Here is a 19,173-nt window from a genome sequence, read left to right as displayed (position 1 = left end):
GATGTATCTTTCTTGGAACTAGATGTTCTGATCATGTCTTATATAGGATATATCATTCCTGAAACTAGATGCTTTGATCATGTTTGTCTTATACAAGAGGTGTCATTCCTAAAACCGGACTGAATCTCGATCTTATCAATCTAATCAATCAAGCTTTATCAATAATCAAGAACCACATCACCATGATTGTAGAACTTGCATTTTCATCAACCACAGTTGCAGAAAGAAAATCATTTCTAATCGGGATATCAATTTTGCAAAGATCCAAAAAAACTCCAAAGGTCAATTATCTCAATTGATCTCCCGAGGGGGCATCATCATATCAATAGTTGGGGCATCCTATCGAACCAATATCATCAACAAAATGAGATTATTCTTTGAATCAACGCGTCATCACACCTCGATTCAAAGATGGGCAAAATGTATACACCTAAAAATGGTCTGAAGATAATGAATTAAATAAGCAATTATATAATTAATCCCCCTCCCCAATTTAATTGAATTCATTAGAAATTTGATTAAATTCTCCCTTTCATCTACTTATTAATAAATCTAAAGATTTATTCAGTAAGTTCATTTCAATGGTCTCCTTTGATTAATTAATTCAAATTAATTAATCCTCCCCCATTAAATTCATTCCTTCTAAACCTCTAATTAATTAAAACAAATCAATTTATGAGTTGTTGAAAATTAATTAGTCTTTTCCTATTATTTGAATTTTTAAATTCAAATTACCCACATGCCTCCTAACTTCTAACCACCTAACCTAACCATCCCTCCAACCTAACCCATTCCACCTAACCTTGGGTTTACCTAACCCTATCCTATCTTGCACATCCTAACCTCCTTATCCTAACCTCTTATGGTGTGTATATTCTTCCCTTGAGACACATGGTACTTAGACCACATGTCTCCTCTCTTGGATACTTGCCCTTTTATGAGCAAGGCTCCTTGACACTTGTCACCACAGAGATGACAAGTGTCCCTTCCTCCAACCTCTTCTCCAACCTACCGTTGATTCTTGCCACCTCACCTTTGGCCTTGGAAATCCTATAAATATCCCCCATTTTGGAGCACAAAGGATCCCATCTCATTATCAATTTAGGAATTGTTACTATAGGAATATCATTTTAGCATCATTGTTATAGGCAATTGCATCTTATATTTAGCTTAATTTGATCATTTTCTAGCATAATTGTTGAATCATGTAGATTAATCAAACTCTTTTCTAGATTAATTGCATTATCATCATAGCTTAATCATGCACATCATTAGCTTAATTAGTCTCTTGGATCAATCTAGCTTAATCAATCACATCTTTTCATATCATTATCATTTCAAATCCTCCATCTAGGAATAGTCAAGTTACTGGGATTGCTTATCTAGATCTGAGAGTAAATCCATACTCACATCTCTTAGGAGGCGATAGGTCGCTTTATCATGGTTCATCTTTCATTTGCTTCTTATTTGCTAACCATGCTTGTAAATGATCTATGGAGTGTTTGTGTTGCAGCTGCAGGTATCACCCTTCACAGACATGATAGTGGTTAATCGGTACTCACCTCCTACCTGTACTCTAACTCCAGATCACCTCAAGGAGCAGTAGGAGAATATTCAATCGTTGGAAGCTATTGTAAGTACACTTTCTGATTCTAAGTATATTGATGTTCATGGTCTTGAATTTGCTTATGAAGTTTGGGAAAAGTTGAAGTTGATTTATGGTAGAGATGAGCATGTGCAAATAGCTAAAGAGGAAAGTCTTAGAGACAAGTTTGATGACATGAAGATGATGGAAGGTGAGAACATCACCCCATACGGACAAAGGATAAAAAAAGTAGTCAGAGGAATTAAAAGTGCTGGTGGAACCATTGCAAAAGACACAATGGTAAGTAAAATGCTTAGAACCTTATTGCTTGCTTATGCTATTAGAGTATCTGCTATCCAGGAATTGAGGTCAGCCAACAAAGATAAAGTTATAGTTGAGTCTTTGATAGGAAAGCTTATTGCTTTTGAGTTGAATATCTTTAATAATAGTGTACCTAAGGAAGAATATGCTTTTAAAGCATCTGTATCTAATGCACCGGTAAGGAAAACAAAGGATGTGTATAGGTTAGGTCATCATGGCAGTGGCAATGAAGGAATGTATGATGAAAGTAACCTGATGGAATTTGAGGCTTTACTGGCAAAAATACTTCGTAGAGGCATCGATAAGTACAAAGACAAGCTTCCTCTTAAGTGCTTCTCTTGTAACAAAATATGACATATTGCTGCTAATTGTCCTCACAGTGATCAGAAGAATAAGTTCATTAAATTTAAAGGAAAAGGAAAGACACAATGTTATGTTGCAGTTGATGAAGGTGTTACCAATGAGGAATCAAAGGATGAAGATAATGAGGAAATTGTTATTGTAGCAGTTAAGGAAGATATCTTTGACAAGAAAGCTTAAGTATCTCATATTGACAACAGTGATGAGTGGGTCATTGATAGTGGTTGTTCACATCACATGACCAGTGACAAGAAAAAAGTTCATATCGCTTGAAGAATTTGATGGCGGAGTAGTGAGATTTGGCAACAATACACCATGCTTGGTAAAAGGTAAAGGTTCAATTTATTTAAATGGTAAAAGTAATGTTGATGATGTATATTGGGTTGAAGGATTGAAGCATAACTTGTTGAGTGTTGGTCAACTAAATGATAAAGGTTATCATCTCGAGTTCAAGAATGGAGTGTGCAGGATTTTAGGAAGCAAAGGAGAACTGATTGCTACCAGTAAACATACAAAAGGTAACTTATTCCATCTGAATACTAATGTTAACAATTGTTTGGTTGCAAAAGTTGAGGACAGTTGGTTATGGCATAAAAGATTTTGTCATGTGAATTTTGATAACGTGGTTAAGGTCAGCAAGTCAAATATGGTTAGAGGTATGCCACAACTAGTCAAACCAGACAATGTGATTTGTAAAAAATATCAGTTGGGTAAGATGACTACTTCCTCTTTTAAGAGAAAATCATTTTCTTCTGAGAATATTTTGGGTTTGGTGCACACTGATTTATGTGGTCCTATGAGGACTAGGAGTTTTCAAGGTGACAAGTATTTCATGATATTTACTGATGATCATTCAAGAATGATGTGGGTTACATTTTTGAAGGAGAAGTCTAAAGCTTTCAACAAGTTTAAGGCATTCAAAACCTTAGTGGAGAAGGAAACCAGTAAGAACCTAAAGTTCCTGAGATCTGACCAGGGTGGAGAATTCACATCAGTTGAATTTGTGAAATACTATGATGAGAATAGAATCAAGAGACAACTATCTGCACCAATGACACCACAATAGAATGGGATTACAGAAAGGAGGAACCAGACCATAGTTGAAGCAACAAGAACATTGTTGATAGAAGGATATGTACCTAAAATGTTTTGGAGAGAAGCAGTCAACACTGCAGTATACACAATGAGCTGGGTATTGGTCAAGAAAGGTAATGATAAAACTCCCTATGAATTATGGTATGGTCATACTCCTAATGTTCGCTATTTTAAAGTTTTTGGCAGCAGGTGTTACATAAAGAGAGATGAGTACACATACAAGTTTGATCCTAAAAGTGATGAAGGGAAATTCCTTGGTTATTCAAGTAAGAGCAAAGCATTCAAGTGCTTTAACAAAAGAATGAAGAAGATTGTGGAAAGTCTCAATGTAAAAGTTGATGAGTATTTTACCAGATCTGATGATACCGACAAGTCTGATGGAGTAGATGAACAAAAGATAGTGATCATTGAACCAAAAGTTCAGAATGATGTTGATAAGAGCAATGTGGAGGATACTGCTCAACCGGTAGAAGATGAATATGAAGAAGAAGAACAAGAAGAGACTTCTATACCAGAACCGGTTATACCTAGATATGTAAAGTTGAATCACTCTACAGATCAGATTATTGGAGACAAGAATGCTGGAGTAAAAACAAGAAGAAAGATCAGAGAAAGTGCTTGTCTAATTTTCACAATGGAACTTAAGACAGTGAGGGAAGCTCTCAAGGATTATGATTGGATAAAGGCTATGAATGAAGAGCTTGATAAAATAGAGAAGAACAACACTTGGTCACTTCTCCCCAGACCAACTGATAAGAATGTGGTTGTTACTAAGTGGGTGTTTAGAAACAAACTGATTGAAGATGGTGAAGTGGTTAGGAACAAGGCTAGACTAATTTGCAAAGGATATGCACAAGAAAAAGGTGAAGATTATGGAGAAACCTTTGCACTGGTTGCTAGACTTGAAGGAGTAAGGATGCTACTTGCATTTGCAATATACAAAGGATTCAAGGTTTACCAAATGGATGTGAAATCTGCATTGTTGAATGGAATTTTAGAAGAAGAGGTTTACATTGAACAACTGGATGGGTTTGCATTGACTGAAGATAAGGACATGGTGTGCAAACTGCGTAAAGCTTTATATGGGCTAAAGCAAGCTCCAAGGGCATTGGTTGAAAGAGTCCATTCACACCTGATAAAGATTGGATTTCAAAGAACTAGTGATGACAACAATATTTACTTGAAGACTGAAGGAGACAAGATATTGGTTGCATAAGTGTTTTTAGATGATATCATATTTGGAGGAGATGATGACATGAGTCTAACTTTTGCAGAAGAAATGAAAAAGGAATTTGAAATGTCTCTGATAGGTGAGATCAAATTTTTCATTGGTTTGTAGGTCCAATAGTTGAAAGGTGGAATTTTTATCAGTCAGTCTAAATATGTGAAGGAGGTATTGAAAACCTTTGGAATGGAAGACTGTAAACCGATTGGAACCCCTATGGTTACAGGTTGCAAATTATCAAAGGAAGATGATTCAGATCCAGTGGATGAATATGAGTATAGATCTATGATTGGAAAATTGCTCTATGTTGTTCATGTTGGAAAATGCGCACTCCAATGAGAAATTGTAGGTGATTGAAGGTATTTTCATTGATGGAATTCTTACAATCATGTGATACCGGCAAGCACCGACACCGATAGACTCGACACCAACACCAAAAAGGAAGATTACCAACACCTTGGCCGACAACAATTTTGTATTAATGTATTTTGTAATTAATTGTAAAATATTTTGTAAGTTGACATGGCAGATTGTAATATGAATCATATATGTATGAGATCATTGTAGATCATTTTAGGATATGATATGATGTGAAATATGAATAGAAGGTAGCAGACCTAATATGAAAATTATTGGATAAGGGTTTATGTATGTAGCAGAGTTTAAACTGGTATTGAATCTGACATAGCAGATGCTAATCTCAAGCAATACAAGACATTGGATTTGAATAATCCATTTTTGCAAGTCAGTGTGACTTCCTTTGTAACTAAGTAGTGAGCTCTAGGCACTTGGCCTTCCTGCATGTGCAGGCCCCTATTATAAGCAGTAATATTCTCTTATTGGCCAGTAAGTGAATATTGTGGGTCACAAATCGCACCGAGGTTTTTCCCACACTGGGTTTCCTCGTTAAAATATTGTGTTATGGTGTGCTTTTCATGTTGTGGTTGTTATTCTTGTTTGCTGCATTATTTCTGGTTTACCGATACATAGTTTTAATATGCTTTTCATGTTATTAGTTGAGAAAATTATTATACCAGTCAGATACTGATTCACCCTCCCCCCCCTCTAAGTATCTTTGAGAATCCTAACAATTGGTATCAGAGCTTGGTCCTCTATTTTCAAAAGCCTAACAACTTGAGGAAGATCTTGACACTGGTAGAGATCGAAAACTTGAGAAAGCAATTGGAAACAACTCTTTCAGACTATGATGAGGAAAAAGTGAAGAATATAAAACTTGATGATGATATGAAGGCTGCTCAGAATATTATTCGAGGACTTCAAGAAAATTTCACCATAGCAAGAAATAAAAGAAGAGAACTTTGTGAGAAGATGCAAAAAGAGGAAGATGAAAAGGAAACTCTTAATGATTTGGTGAACCAACTGAGACAAGATAATTGTACAATGAAGAATGAGATGCAAGATATGACTATGAGATTTTGTAAAGAAATTGAAGACAGAAAGAAGAATGAAGACGACTTGTCTAGAAGACTAAATGATGCTGGAAATGAAAACACAAGACTCAGTCATGAAAATGATATGTTGAAGACAGATCTAATGCATACACAAAATGATAGAACTGAACTCAAGAGACAGAAAGGAATCTTGGAGAATGAACTGATTGCTGCAAATCAACACAAAGAGAAATTCAAGAAAAGTTCAGAAGAACTTGTTGACATGCTGAAGAATCAGAAACCAAATGGTGATACAAATGGCCTTGGCTTCAAAATTGGTGAAAGCTCTGGTACTGCAAACAATCATGATTATAGTAAACTGGTAAGACAACCTAATGCTTACAAATTCCATGGGAAATGCTTTAACTGTAACAAGTATGGTCATAGAGCAAATCAGTGTAGATCTAGAAATTATTAGAACACTAATACACCCACCGGTCAATGTTCTAAATGCAACATAGTTGGTCATAACTCAAAAAATTGCAGAATGAATGTAAGATGTTATGTTTGTGGAAGATTTGGACACTTATCTAATCAATGCAGAACACATACAGGCATAGGATATGGGAAAGGTATTCAGAAAAACAATGTGACTTGTTATGCTTGTAACAAAATTGGACATATTGCAAATTGTAGAAGCAAGTCCCCACCGACAAATAACAAAGGTCCTAGTTTGAAAGGTAAAGAAAAGGTTGAAGAGGTCAAGAATTCTCCAAGCAATGGATCAGAAAGTCAGAACATAATGTTGATGGAAATACTCCTCCACCGACATAATAGAGTAACACTCCACCGGCAAGAGACTCTTCATCTAACTGAAGGAAAATCCTTGGGGGTTTACCAACAAAATGAAAAACATGCTATTATTCCCTCGGTTTATGGTGAGAAGTTGAAATTACTTCTATACCGATAGATGAGTTAAGTTGTGACTTAACTGACAAGCATTAAATATGGTAGTTGGAGAAAATAACATTATAAAGAAAGTGTTTTGGCTCCTTTTTCATTCACCGAGCATTCAAATCTTCGAGAGTGTGAAAATTCCCGAGCAAAGGCATCCTTAGAGAAGAAGTGAAGCAGTTCATCAAAGCACTCATCCTTAAGGCAGATTGAGGTATTTATAACTATGACATCCTCATCCACTCTTGAATTCATTGCAAACCCTACTGTGATTGAGGTTATTAAGTGCCCTAGACCCGTATTGAAACTGGTTCTCGAAATTACGAAGAAAGATGATAGCATAGGTGCATTCTCTGAAATTCCTAAGGGAGTAGTATATGTTGAAGACCCTAGGATATACATACATTTTCATCTAGAGAAATTAGGTGATGATGAGATCAAAAACATGTATAGGACTGTGATTTGTGATAAATCTGGAAATATCAAGCCAGAACACAAGATAGTAGAAACCCTAGGTTTTGTGGATATTCTTAGCATACCTGATTTTCCTGAGGATATTATAAGAATTGTGCTAAGCAGAGTCCATTGTGAATTCTTCTAGTTGGATTTGATTCATAAAATCACAAAAGAAGTAGTAAAAGCAGTAACAGGGTTACCTTCCACCAGTAGCAGACCTGACATAACAAAGAAGGTCTCAAATGACAGAGTGATGAAACTAACTGGTGCAAATTTTGATAAAAGGTCTCTAAGGGTAAATGATGTAAAGAACATCAATGTTAGATTTATTAGTATGATCTTAGGTTACAAAGCCACACATGCAAATAGGTTGAACTCTATTTCTAGCCTATGTATCAAAAGTGCATATGATATGGTCAATGATAATGCTAGAATAGATGTGTGTGAATGGCTCAAAGATGAATTGATAGACAATCTAAGGAAGATTAAAGGAGATAAGAAAGGAACCTTTAGATTTAGAAATTTGCTTGTATGTTTAATGCTGTATATTACTAAACAAGTACCCGGTATTGGTAGAAGAGATTTTGGCTTTGATATACTGGTAGGAAAGCAACTATTGGATCTATTGAACAATATGGGAGAAGACAGAGAGAAAAACACAAATGAGTATTTTCAAGCATTGAAGGCTCGAATAAAAACTAGAATAAGACTATCACAAGCTATTGTAGATAAATATCAGAAGGAAATTTGCTTTGTAATTAAAAAGGATGAAATTTGGATGGAGGCAGTTGTTCCTAGAACTATCTGGGTAACTGAAATGGGCTATGAAACAGATGATAATATCATAGAAACTTATGCAAAATCCCTCCTTGAAGCACCTAAGGAACCCACTGAGAAAGTCTTTGGAAATGCTACAACAATTGAGAGTGGAATTTAGTCAAGAAAAAGGGTTAAGAAGGTTGAATAAATAGTAAGGAAAGGAACTCGACATGAAAAAGCAATTAAGGAAGATGTCTTGAAACAAACTGGTATAAAGGAAAGTGAGTTGGAAGGACTTCAACCGGAAGCTCATCTTTCACCGGTTGGAACTTCCTCTGAGAGTGATATACTGGCGGTATTCAAAAGGGTCGAAAGGAAAAGAAAACCCTCACCCACTCCTAAGAAAACAAGACAAAAGCAATAGGCAGTGAGGCCTCTAGCGAAAAAGTTGACTCTTAAGAAGAAGAAGGTAAAACAAGATATTGCTCCACTAGATGAACTCTTACGTGAAATAACTGAAGATGGAAAGTTGAAAAACATTGGCAAACTGTACAACACACTATCTGCTGATGACAAAGAAAGCATAGAGAATAGTGTAATTTTACACTTGGATATATACAAAAAAATTTTGATGGAAATTTTTGATGAAATACACAATGATCCATATAGAAGACTAGAAGCTAGAATGGTAGCTATTGTTGAGCTGGATAAGAAAATAAAAATTGAAAAACTACTTGTAGTGCATCCAGTAAACTCACCCGATGAGATAGACAAACTAATCAGTGAAGCTAACCAGATAGTATTTTCAACTTCTCATCGGCATGTAGCACTGATGGCAAGTAGAGTGAATGAAGTCTCTGAGGAAACAACAGATGCATGGGATATATTCTTTGTAGAAAAAGAGAAACAAGAAGAATTACTAAGACCCAAGACTATCAGGTATATCAAAAGGACAATCATAAGGGGAAAGGTAAGGTAGGTGGACCTCCAAGCCTGGAAATAACTAATAACTTAACCCCACCCCCTTTGGATACTCCACCAGTAGAAACTATAGACAGTCAACCGACCACTGAGAGTATGGAGACTCTACTAGAGGATACTAATCCTGAATATGAAATTTCGTACACTGTAAATATAGATGCTCAAGAAGTAAATGTTGTGGTTGATAGAGAAACCACTGAGGATAAGAAGGAAGAAGTGACTATTGAGTCAACAGCTGCAGATGTTGAGGTTAAGGTTAATGATACTGTAAACATAAGCACAAAAAAACCTACTCAGACAGAGCAACCGATAGAGGACACCACTGGTAAAACATTAAAGGAACCGGTAGATACAACTAGAAAACAGTTAGGAGAACCGGCAATGGACAGTGCAGAGGTACAAACAGAGAAACCTAAAGTACATACAGAGGCTACACTTGAGAAACCGGCTGTTGAGAGCTCAGAAAAACCTTTTGAGACATAGATGGAGAAACTGAAACATGAACAGGTTGAGACAGAAGTTCAGACAGAGAATGTGCCACCGACTAAAACCGAAAATCCCAAACCTTTACTTATAGAAATTCAAACACGAATCAAGCAAGGTGATTACTACAACCGGTAGCATGGATATTGTGAGAACAGTTGGACAGACATCTGGTACTTCTATAGCAGAATTCCAACCTACAAATGTAACAAAGGTCTTATTGGATTCAATAAAGAAGATCACAAAGTGTAACGCACAAGCCTATAAAGCTATTGATGACACCATTCCTATTCTTAAATTGATAGCACCAAAGTGCATTGTGGATAATAAGGATTCTTTAGGTCAACTAGACACATTGTCTAAATTCATCATCGGCAACATATTGACTGTTGATCAAATAAATGAAGACACATTCAAGGAGAGAATGATTAAGGAAAAAAAGAAATTCTTTGAGGAAATTGTAAAGAAGAACAAGGAGAAAATGGACACCTTATTACCGGAACTTGGAAAGACAATTTTTGATTTCAAGAAACTGTATAGAGACACTTGTAAAACAAATATTCTAACAGAAGATCTAGACAAGGAAATCAGCAAAGCACAAGATACGATTAACAATATTGCTGACAATCTGATAGGTACATCAGATTCATTTTTGGAGATAGAAAAGAAAATTTCAGATCTAGAAGAGAAAATTAAGAAGTTAGAGAAGGACAAAGAGAGAATAAAGGATAAGGCAAAGAGCTTAAAATGTCAACTTGGTCCTAAACTAGATTACCTCATTTCTTTGAGAAAAGAAATTTCTGAGGCTCTAGTTCCCGAACTTAAGACACCAGAAGAGAAAATACACATACTCACCAGTACAGTTTAGAGAACACAAGAGGCATTACAGGATAGAAAAAGATTCACCGACAGTTTAAATTTGGTTTTGACAGATATTTTTCAAATTGTAACCCACCGGTTACAAGAATCTAGGCAGAACTCCACTGTCAGCGAATGACAACCTTTGTCATTGATGTCAAAGGGGGAGTAGTGAGATGAGAAAAATGATAAGAACAAGACATCATCAGCTCAAAGGGAGAATACATTTTTGGACACACAATTTTGGTAAGACAATTTTGGCAAACCATTGTTGGACACATTCTTTTTGGATTTTTCTCATGAGTGTTGCCATAAATGCCAAAGGGGGAGATTGTTGGAAAATGCACACTCCAATGAGAAATTGTAGGTGATTGAAGGTATTGTCATTGATGGCAACCTTACAATCATGTGATACCGGTAGGCACCGGCACCGACAGACTCTACACCGGCATACAAAACACCGGCACCGAAAAAGAAGATTACCGACACCTTGGCCGACAACAATTTTGTATTAATGTATTTTATAATTAGTTGTAAAATCTTTTGTAAGCCGACATGGTGGATTGTAATATGACTCATATATGTATGAGATCATTGTAGATCATTTTAGGATAAGATATGATGCGAAATATGAATAGAAGGTAGCAGACCTAATATGCGAATTATTGGATAAGGGTTTATGTATGTAGTAGAGCTTAAACCAGTAATGAATCTGGCATAGCAGATGCTAATCTGAAGCAGTACAAGACAATGGATTTGAATAATCCATTTTTGTAAGTCATTGTGACTTCCTTTGTAACTGAGCTGTGAGCTCTAGGCACTTGGCCTTCCTGCATGTGCAAGCCCCTATTGTAAGCAGTAATATTCTCTTATTGATCAGTAAGTGAATATTGTGGGTCACAAATCCCACCGAGGTTTTTCCCACACTGGGTTTCCTCATTAAAATATTGTGTTATGGTGTGCTTTTCATGTTGTGGTTGTTATTCTTATTTGCTACATTATTTCTGGTTTACTGGTACACAATTTTAATATGCTTTTCATATTATAAGTTGAGAAAATTATTATACTGGTCAGATACTGATTCACCCCCCCCTCTCAGTATCTTTGAGAATCCAAACAATTCATAGTAGACCAGACATTGCTCATGCAGTTGGTATAGTGGCTAGATTTCAGAAAAGCCCTAAACAGACTCATTTGGTGGTAGTGAAGAGAATTTTTTAGGTATCTTAGAGGAACTATTGATTATGGATTATGGTATCTGTAAAGTGGAAAATCGAACCCTAGGTGTTCCCCCCACTCCAAGGAGAGAGAAAGGAGGTCACTAGGATTGACGATTTTCACTTAGGAGAGACTTTACATTCAAAAGAGGGGTTGAAACTCACAAGATCCAATCCCACACAATGCAAGATTGAATTCTAAATGAGTTTCAAGGGTTGAGACAACAAGGATACCCTCTTTTGTAAAGAATGTAGATAGAAGGATTGAACTAGTAGTGTATGTAAAAGTAAGAAAGATTCACTTGTAGATGGAGATAGGGACACGAGATGAAGCTACGGACCTAAAATTAGTAGTAGAATGTCGAGACGATGCCGTCCTGCAAGTTTGAGCGAAAGTTGACGGGATGATGGCGCCCGGAGTGCACACAGTCCTCCGAAAAATCCGCGAAACGAAGGGGGATCTGTTCGTCTCTACATAAGGATTCCAGATCTTCAATTATAGCCGCATACCTACAACCTACACACAGAAAAGAGAGGACGATTGGGGGGTTAGGGATTAGGGGTTTGCCTTCAGGTCAAACCCCGGTTTTGGAATTAACCAAGAAATGAGAATGTTGTAAATGTAAATGTTTGTAATGTAATCAAGTACTGATACCTTGTTGTAAGAATGTTTGTATTCTTACATGCGAAGGTGTAATGATGTTGTATGTTGTAGGTTGTAAGTGATCTCCTCTTCAATGGTTCAATCCTTGTCTTGAATGCAACACCTAGCCTTGAATGGAGACCTAGAATGCTCAATTGCTTGAAGGAATGCTTGAATGCTTGAATGTTTGAATGTTTGAATGTTTGCCTATCGCTTCCGCCTCTTGCACACATATGTTTTTCGCACCTTTTTTTTTTACTACTACCCTCTTCTGGGAGGGGAAATGTAGTTTATATACTTATCAATTAGGGTTAGGAGACTGATTTTTCTGACCTTAGGCCGACCTAGGAACATTATTTTCCAAATTGCAAACTTGAAGACCCGATGCCCAACAAGAGACCGGGCCCAAAATAGCGCCAGGGACCAGGGCGCTGGGTGCCATGGTCCCACCTCCCGGGACAGCAGGGTGCAAGGAGGATTAGGCCAAGGTGCAGAAAGATGCAGTTTTTGATGTCGTAAACAGGTTTCGGGGTCTCCATTCAGGTTCAACGTTGTGTTGCCATCGTGAAGACCCAAATGCAGTTGAAATTGCAAGTGTCGCAATTTTATGATGCTACATTTAGCCCCCACTTTAGCGGGAGTATAAGCGTACGCCCATACTTCCGGTAAAGTACAAGGAAACAACATTGAAAGACTTTCACCACATCAAGGAGGCAAGATACATCAAGCCCCCAGTGGACTAAGGATCTTACGACTTCGATTGACAAAGTAAAAGGGAAGATCACGAGGGAGAACCATGATTTTCAGTAGTAAGGTTCCCTCACTATGAGTCATGCAAGAAAAATACCAAAAATTTTCAAGGCAAAGCTAAGTTCGCCAAGGAATTTTTAAGAATCTTGAAGAGATATGAACGGAGTGTATGCCCCCTACGTTAAAGCGATCACACATGCCTCATTGGGGGTGATTGCTTTAAGGTAGTGATACACATAAGAAATGAGAAGGTAAAGGAGCACGTTATCGCAAAGATTTAGCCCCCAAGTGTGAGATAAACCCAAGGATAATAGACACAAAACACAAATCATGAGGTGACTTCGCTTTCCTTGGGGTCAGTATGCTGTATGATAATTCATGTATATCATATGTATGTATGCATAATTGTTCTTCATTCCCCAATCAAGGAGGGTCACCTAGAAGAAGGGAGCACATGTGTCTTTTGAGTCAACATCAGAGAGACCAAAAGAGATCTCAATGCTTTGCATTGTCCTCAAGTAGACAACACTAAGGACAACAAATAGAAGAATGAGAATAACACATAGAAGAAGTAACAAAAGAGATCAAGAGAGGAGGAGAGAGTCTGCTATGCTAATGAACTAGTCTAGCACGTCATCCACCCCCCGATCTTGCTGATTAATATTTCGGGAAGGCAAGAAACACGCTAGAGGAGGAACATCCAACACAGCAGATGGAGCTATCACAAGATCCAAACAAGGGCTATGTTCATGTTCCAAGCCACGTTGTTCTTGTCTAGGAGCTAAGATAAGTGCTTTAGAAAATTCGTTAGATAAATGGTTATCAATATCAACATATTCATATTCACTATCAGAAGCAAGAGAAGTAACATTTTCATCATGAATAACATTTTCATCTATATCATCATCAAGATTTATAAAAATAGGATCTTTAACTCACACAGTATCAAAACCATCATGCATCTTATGTTTAGGAGATTTTGGCTCAATTTTCGGCTGAGGAGAAAATGGAATAATACTAGCTGAAGGTGTTTTTGGGGATTGCAAAGTTTGAGAAGCAGCTGCACGAGCTCTAAGACGACGCTTTCATTGGCGTTCACGCGCAGAACGATTTCGTCTAGTCTTAGTAGGAAGTTGAGAAGATTGAGGAGGAGGAATGTTCTCATCCTTATCACTTGGGTGTTTAGGTTGTGGTCTCTTAGGTTGGACAATAGGAGAAGAGGAAGGTCTCTTCTCTCTATAAGAGGAAGGAGGAGGAACTGCTCCATATAAAGGAGGAATATCTGGTTTAGGAAGGAGACCAAGTCCATCATGACGAGGAGGTATATGTCTACCTTTAGAAAGTTTATTAGACATAGACATAGTCACATCCATAGGAATGGGTTGGGAATCTTCTTGAGGAAAGACATTAGTTTTATCTTTCAAAGGAAGAACTTCCTTCTCAAGAATGATAGGAATATCAAGTTTGGGTGTTCTACGTTCACTTAGAGATAGGATCATATCTTTTTTCCACTTTTGATAAGATTTGAAAAGATGATCACTTCGCAGTGGAAGAGATTGGAATTGTTTAGGCCAAAAATAATCAATAGGAATGCTAGAAGTTCTTTCAGCTGGTTTAAAGAGACTATGATTGACAGTAAGAACTTCACCATTATGGGGAAATTTCAAACACTTGTGAATAGGAGAAGCAATAGCTTTCATGGAAGATAGCCACGAATAGCCTAGCTTCACACGAAATTGTTTGGATGATGGAATAATAACAAAGCTCACCTCAAGGGATTTGTTATGGACCTCAATAGGTAATGTAATAGAACCAATTGCAGGAGAAGAAAATGCATCAAATAATTTCACGACCACATTTGTTTTGTCATAGATCACTTGATTCAATTGCAAAATAAAAAGAAATTCTTCGGTAATGACATTAACCATGCAAGAAGGATCAATAAGCACTCCACAACAAGGTGTATTCTTGACTTTTGCAACTATATATAAAGGACCATCAAGTGCCCTGATAGTTTCACTAGAATCAAATGTGATGGAAGGTTATTTAAGGATTTTCTGCTGCTCTACAAAGTTAATCACATTCGGAGTCATAGACACAAGACTATCAGGTGAGAAAGAGGAATCATTAGTCTTAATCACATTAGAGGTATGAGAAGGTAATGGATCAGTAAAAATCTTAAGATTTTGGTTAGGAAGAGCTACAGATGTGTTGGCTTTATCATTCACACATGAAACAGAGATAGTATTATTATCAATCAAATCTTGAATTTTACCCTTTAAAGCAAAACATTTTTCAGTATCATGCCCAGGTTGACGATGAAATTGACAAAAAGATTTGTTATCAAAATAGGGTGAATTAATCTTTGCAGGATCTATTTGCTTTATAGGAGGGAGGGTAAGCACATTTCGTTCCAATAACTTATTCATAATACTATGCAATGATTCATTCAAAGGAGTAAAATTTCTTTCTTTCTTGAAAAACTTAGAAATAGGAGGCACACCTGATGCTGCATTCACATTGTTGTTGGTGATGTTTTCATTGAACTTAATGAACTCTCTATTCGGTTTAAACTTCCCAAATGGTTGTTGACTACTATCACCCTTATCACTCGGAGCCATAGGATTTGCTTGTTCCATTTGACTCACAGTCAGTTGATAATTGTGAAGAGTTGCACACACCTGTTGGAAAGAAGTAAACTCAGAAAACAAAAGTTTTTCTCTAATATCTTTTTGTAAATTAGAAGTAAAGATTCTTTGAATATCATTGTTAGGTACTGGAAAAGAAATTTGAGCACATAAATGCTTATATCTACCAATGAAATCAGTCACTTTTTCTTTAACACCTTGTTTACAATGCATTAAATCAATCAAAGTAACTTTAGGACTTATATTGTTTTGAAATTGTTGAATAAAAGCATTTGCAAGTTGTTGGAAAGAAGTAATAGAATAGGAAGGCAACGAGCAATACCATTGTAGAGCCTTATCTCTTAATGTTCTAGTAAACAGTTTTGCAAGCAACCTTTGGTCATGAACAAAATCGGTACATATTGTTTGAAAGGTCTTAACATGTGTTAGAGGATCACCTTTACCATTATAAAGCTCCAATTGCGGGATTTCAACATGCTTAGGGGGGGTAGCTCGAACAATGTCAAGAGAAAGTGGGCTCGCAACATCAAATGTGGGCACACTAAACTTAGATTGATTCATAGAGGCAATTTGTTGCTGTAAAGAAGAGACAGTTTGTGCAAGATTGTTAATGGTGGCTTTAGTCGAAGAGTTCATATTAGACATGTTAGATTGTGATGGAGGTATTATGTTATTGAAAGAAGGTATTGATTGAGAGTAAGGTGGCGTGACACTATGATAGTTAGTCATAGGAGATGATTGGAAAGAAGGAACACTACAAGGAGGAATGGAATGGTTAAATGAATTGCCCCCTTGCGTCATGTTCATTTGTGGAGATGTAATAGGGACACTCATTGAAGGAATGAATGAATGAAGAAATCGGATTGAATGAAGGAAGAGGGTTGATTGAAGAAGAAGGATTGCCCCCATGACTGGTGATCATAGGTGGAATGTTTTGTATTGAAGTAGTCATTATGTTTGATGTAAAAGTAGGTATACTAGCAATAGAAGTTGTCAAAGAAATAGAATGATTGACTTGAGTAGGAGGTTGTGTATAACCTAAAGTTTCGGCACAACTCTTCATAGGCATCACATTCGAATCCACAATGTGTGCAATACTACGCAAAATATCAACTCCATTCTTATCACTTTGAACCATACGTTTTAGACCCTCAATTAATGAAAGAGCTTGACTACCGGGGTATTCTTGAGACATCCATTGCTGAAAATCATCAAATTGGTTATCCAATTTCAAAAGTTGTTCTACAGAAACCTCATGGAGAGCTTCTTCGTCATTAAGAGGATTAGAGGAATTACTCGTGTCCTCATTAAAAAGGCCATTCAAATTAGGTTCCATCTCCTCGGTAATTAAACCTTGGAAAGACTTAATTCTAAGGCTTCGTCTAACGGGAATAGTGTAAGTAGGGCTTATTGTTGTAAAACTCATGCACTAGAGAGGGAGAGAAGATTTTGAATTTTGAAAATAAAGTTGGCGAAATTGAACAATGAGATAATGATTATCCAATTTGAATTTTTTGAAAGAAGAGGGAAACACAACTTCCAAGAAAGGTAGGCACGATTGAAAATTAGGGCCCAGGGGGGGGGGTAGCTCTTAATTTTAATTGTTATCTTGAAAATTGAAATCTTGAATTTTGAATTTATTTTCGAATTTAGAGGTAGCAAATTTCAATAAAATCAGCCAATCTCCTAGATTTAAGTTGTTAAATGCAGTCATGACAATCTCCCGAAATTTCGGAAAAAATGTCAGGGACCGTGGCGAACGGAGTGCACACGGTCCTCGCAACGTTTTTCAAAATTTTCAGGGATGAAAGTTATGATGATTTTAAAGCTAATCTAAAAAAATTGAGTGATTTTATGATCTGTAGATAGGCCAAATTAAAGTTGCAATCTCAAAATTGAACCTTACCAAGATTGTTAAAAAATGCAAATTTGAATTTTGAAAAAGAGAGGGAAACTGAAATTTTGAATTTTATGATTTTAGAGGGAATACTAAAAGCAATGCAAGCTTTGAAATTTAAAAGTTGACTCAATTTCATGCAAAATTCAATTTTGAAGGCGGAAATCAAAGTTGTTGTAATTAAACACTTAATTTCAAAAGTCACAAATTGCAAAAAAATTGAATAAAGCACTGAAATTTTGAATGAATGCCAACACACTTTTCAGATTTAGGACAGTAAGAAACACAATTTTAACACAAAATTTTGATTTCAACAATTTTTGAATGATTAAAAGCCTTAATCCAAGCAATCACTAGACCAACTTTGACTTTAATTTTGAAAGTGTTAGAATTGATGAAATCAGCCAAGATTCTGGATTCTAGCAGAAAAATACAGTAAGAGCTAGCTCCCGAAATTTCAGAAAATATGTTGGGGACAATGGCGCTCGGGGTGCACACGGTCCTCACAACTTTTTTAAAATTTTTTAGGGATGAGAGATATTATGATTTTGTTGCGGAACCCAAAGTTACAACCGATTTGGAGATGTTTTGATCAGTGAAATCATCAATCAAAGGCTGAATCAAGAGGGTTTTAAAAATTAGGGTTTTGACACTTAACCACTTAATTTTCAGAATTAAAGCACAAATATGAATTGATAATTTGCAATAGAAGGGTAGATCTGAAACAAACATTAACAATTAAACATTTCACAAGCTCAAAAAAGAAAATTTAGGGTTTTTATGCAATTAACCTCTAAAATTTGCAAAAGATCAAACATGGAAATGTAATTAAGGAAGCAATTTTTTTTTTTTTCAGATCTAACCATGAATAATCAGAATGAGGATGTTCACGTCGGGTTCACCAAAATGTAAAGCGAAAAATCAAACCCTAGGTGTTCCCCCCACTCCAAGGAGAGAGAAAGGAGGTCACTAGGATTGACGGTTTTCACTTAGGAGAGACTTTACATTCAAAAGAGGGGTTGAAACTCACAAGATCCAATCCCACACAATGCAAGATTGAATTCTAAATGAGTTTCAAGGGTTGAGACAGCAAGGATACCCTCTTTTGTAAAGAATGTAGATAGAAGGATTGAACTAGTAGTGTATGTAAAAGTAAGAAAGATTCGCTTGTAGACGAAGATAGGGACACGGGATGAAGCTACGGACCTGAAATTAGCAGTAGAATGTTGAGATGATGCCGTCCTGCAAGTTTGAGCGAAAGTTGACAGGACGATGGCACCTGGAGTGCACACGGTCCTCCGAAAAATCCGTGAAACGAAGGGGGATCTGTTCATCTCTACACAAGGATTCCAGATCTTCAATTATAGCCGCGTACCTGCAACCTACACACAGAAAAGAGAGGACGATTGGGGGGTTAGGGATTAGGGGTTTGCCTTCAGGTCAAACCCCGGTTTTGGAATTAACCAAGAAATGAGAATGCTGTAAATGTAAATGTTTGTAATGTAATCAAGTACTGATACCTTGTTGTAAGAATGTTTGTATTCTTACAT

The sequence above is a fragment of the Cryptomeria japonica genome, chromosome 7 (genome assembly GCF_030272615.1).
Source record: "Cryptomeria japonica chromosome 7, Sugi_1.0, whole genome shotgun sequence".
Classification (NCBI taxonomy): Eukaryota; Viridiplantae; Streptophyta; class Pinopsida; order Cupressales; family Cupressaceae; genus Cryptomeria; species Cryptomeria japonica.
This window is presented reverse-complemented; position numbering follows the sequence as displayed.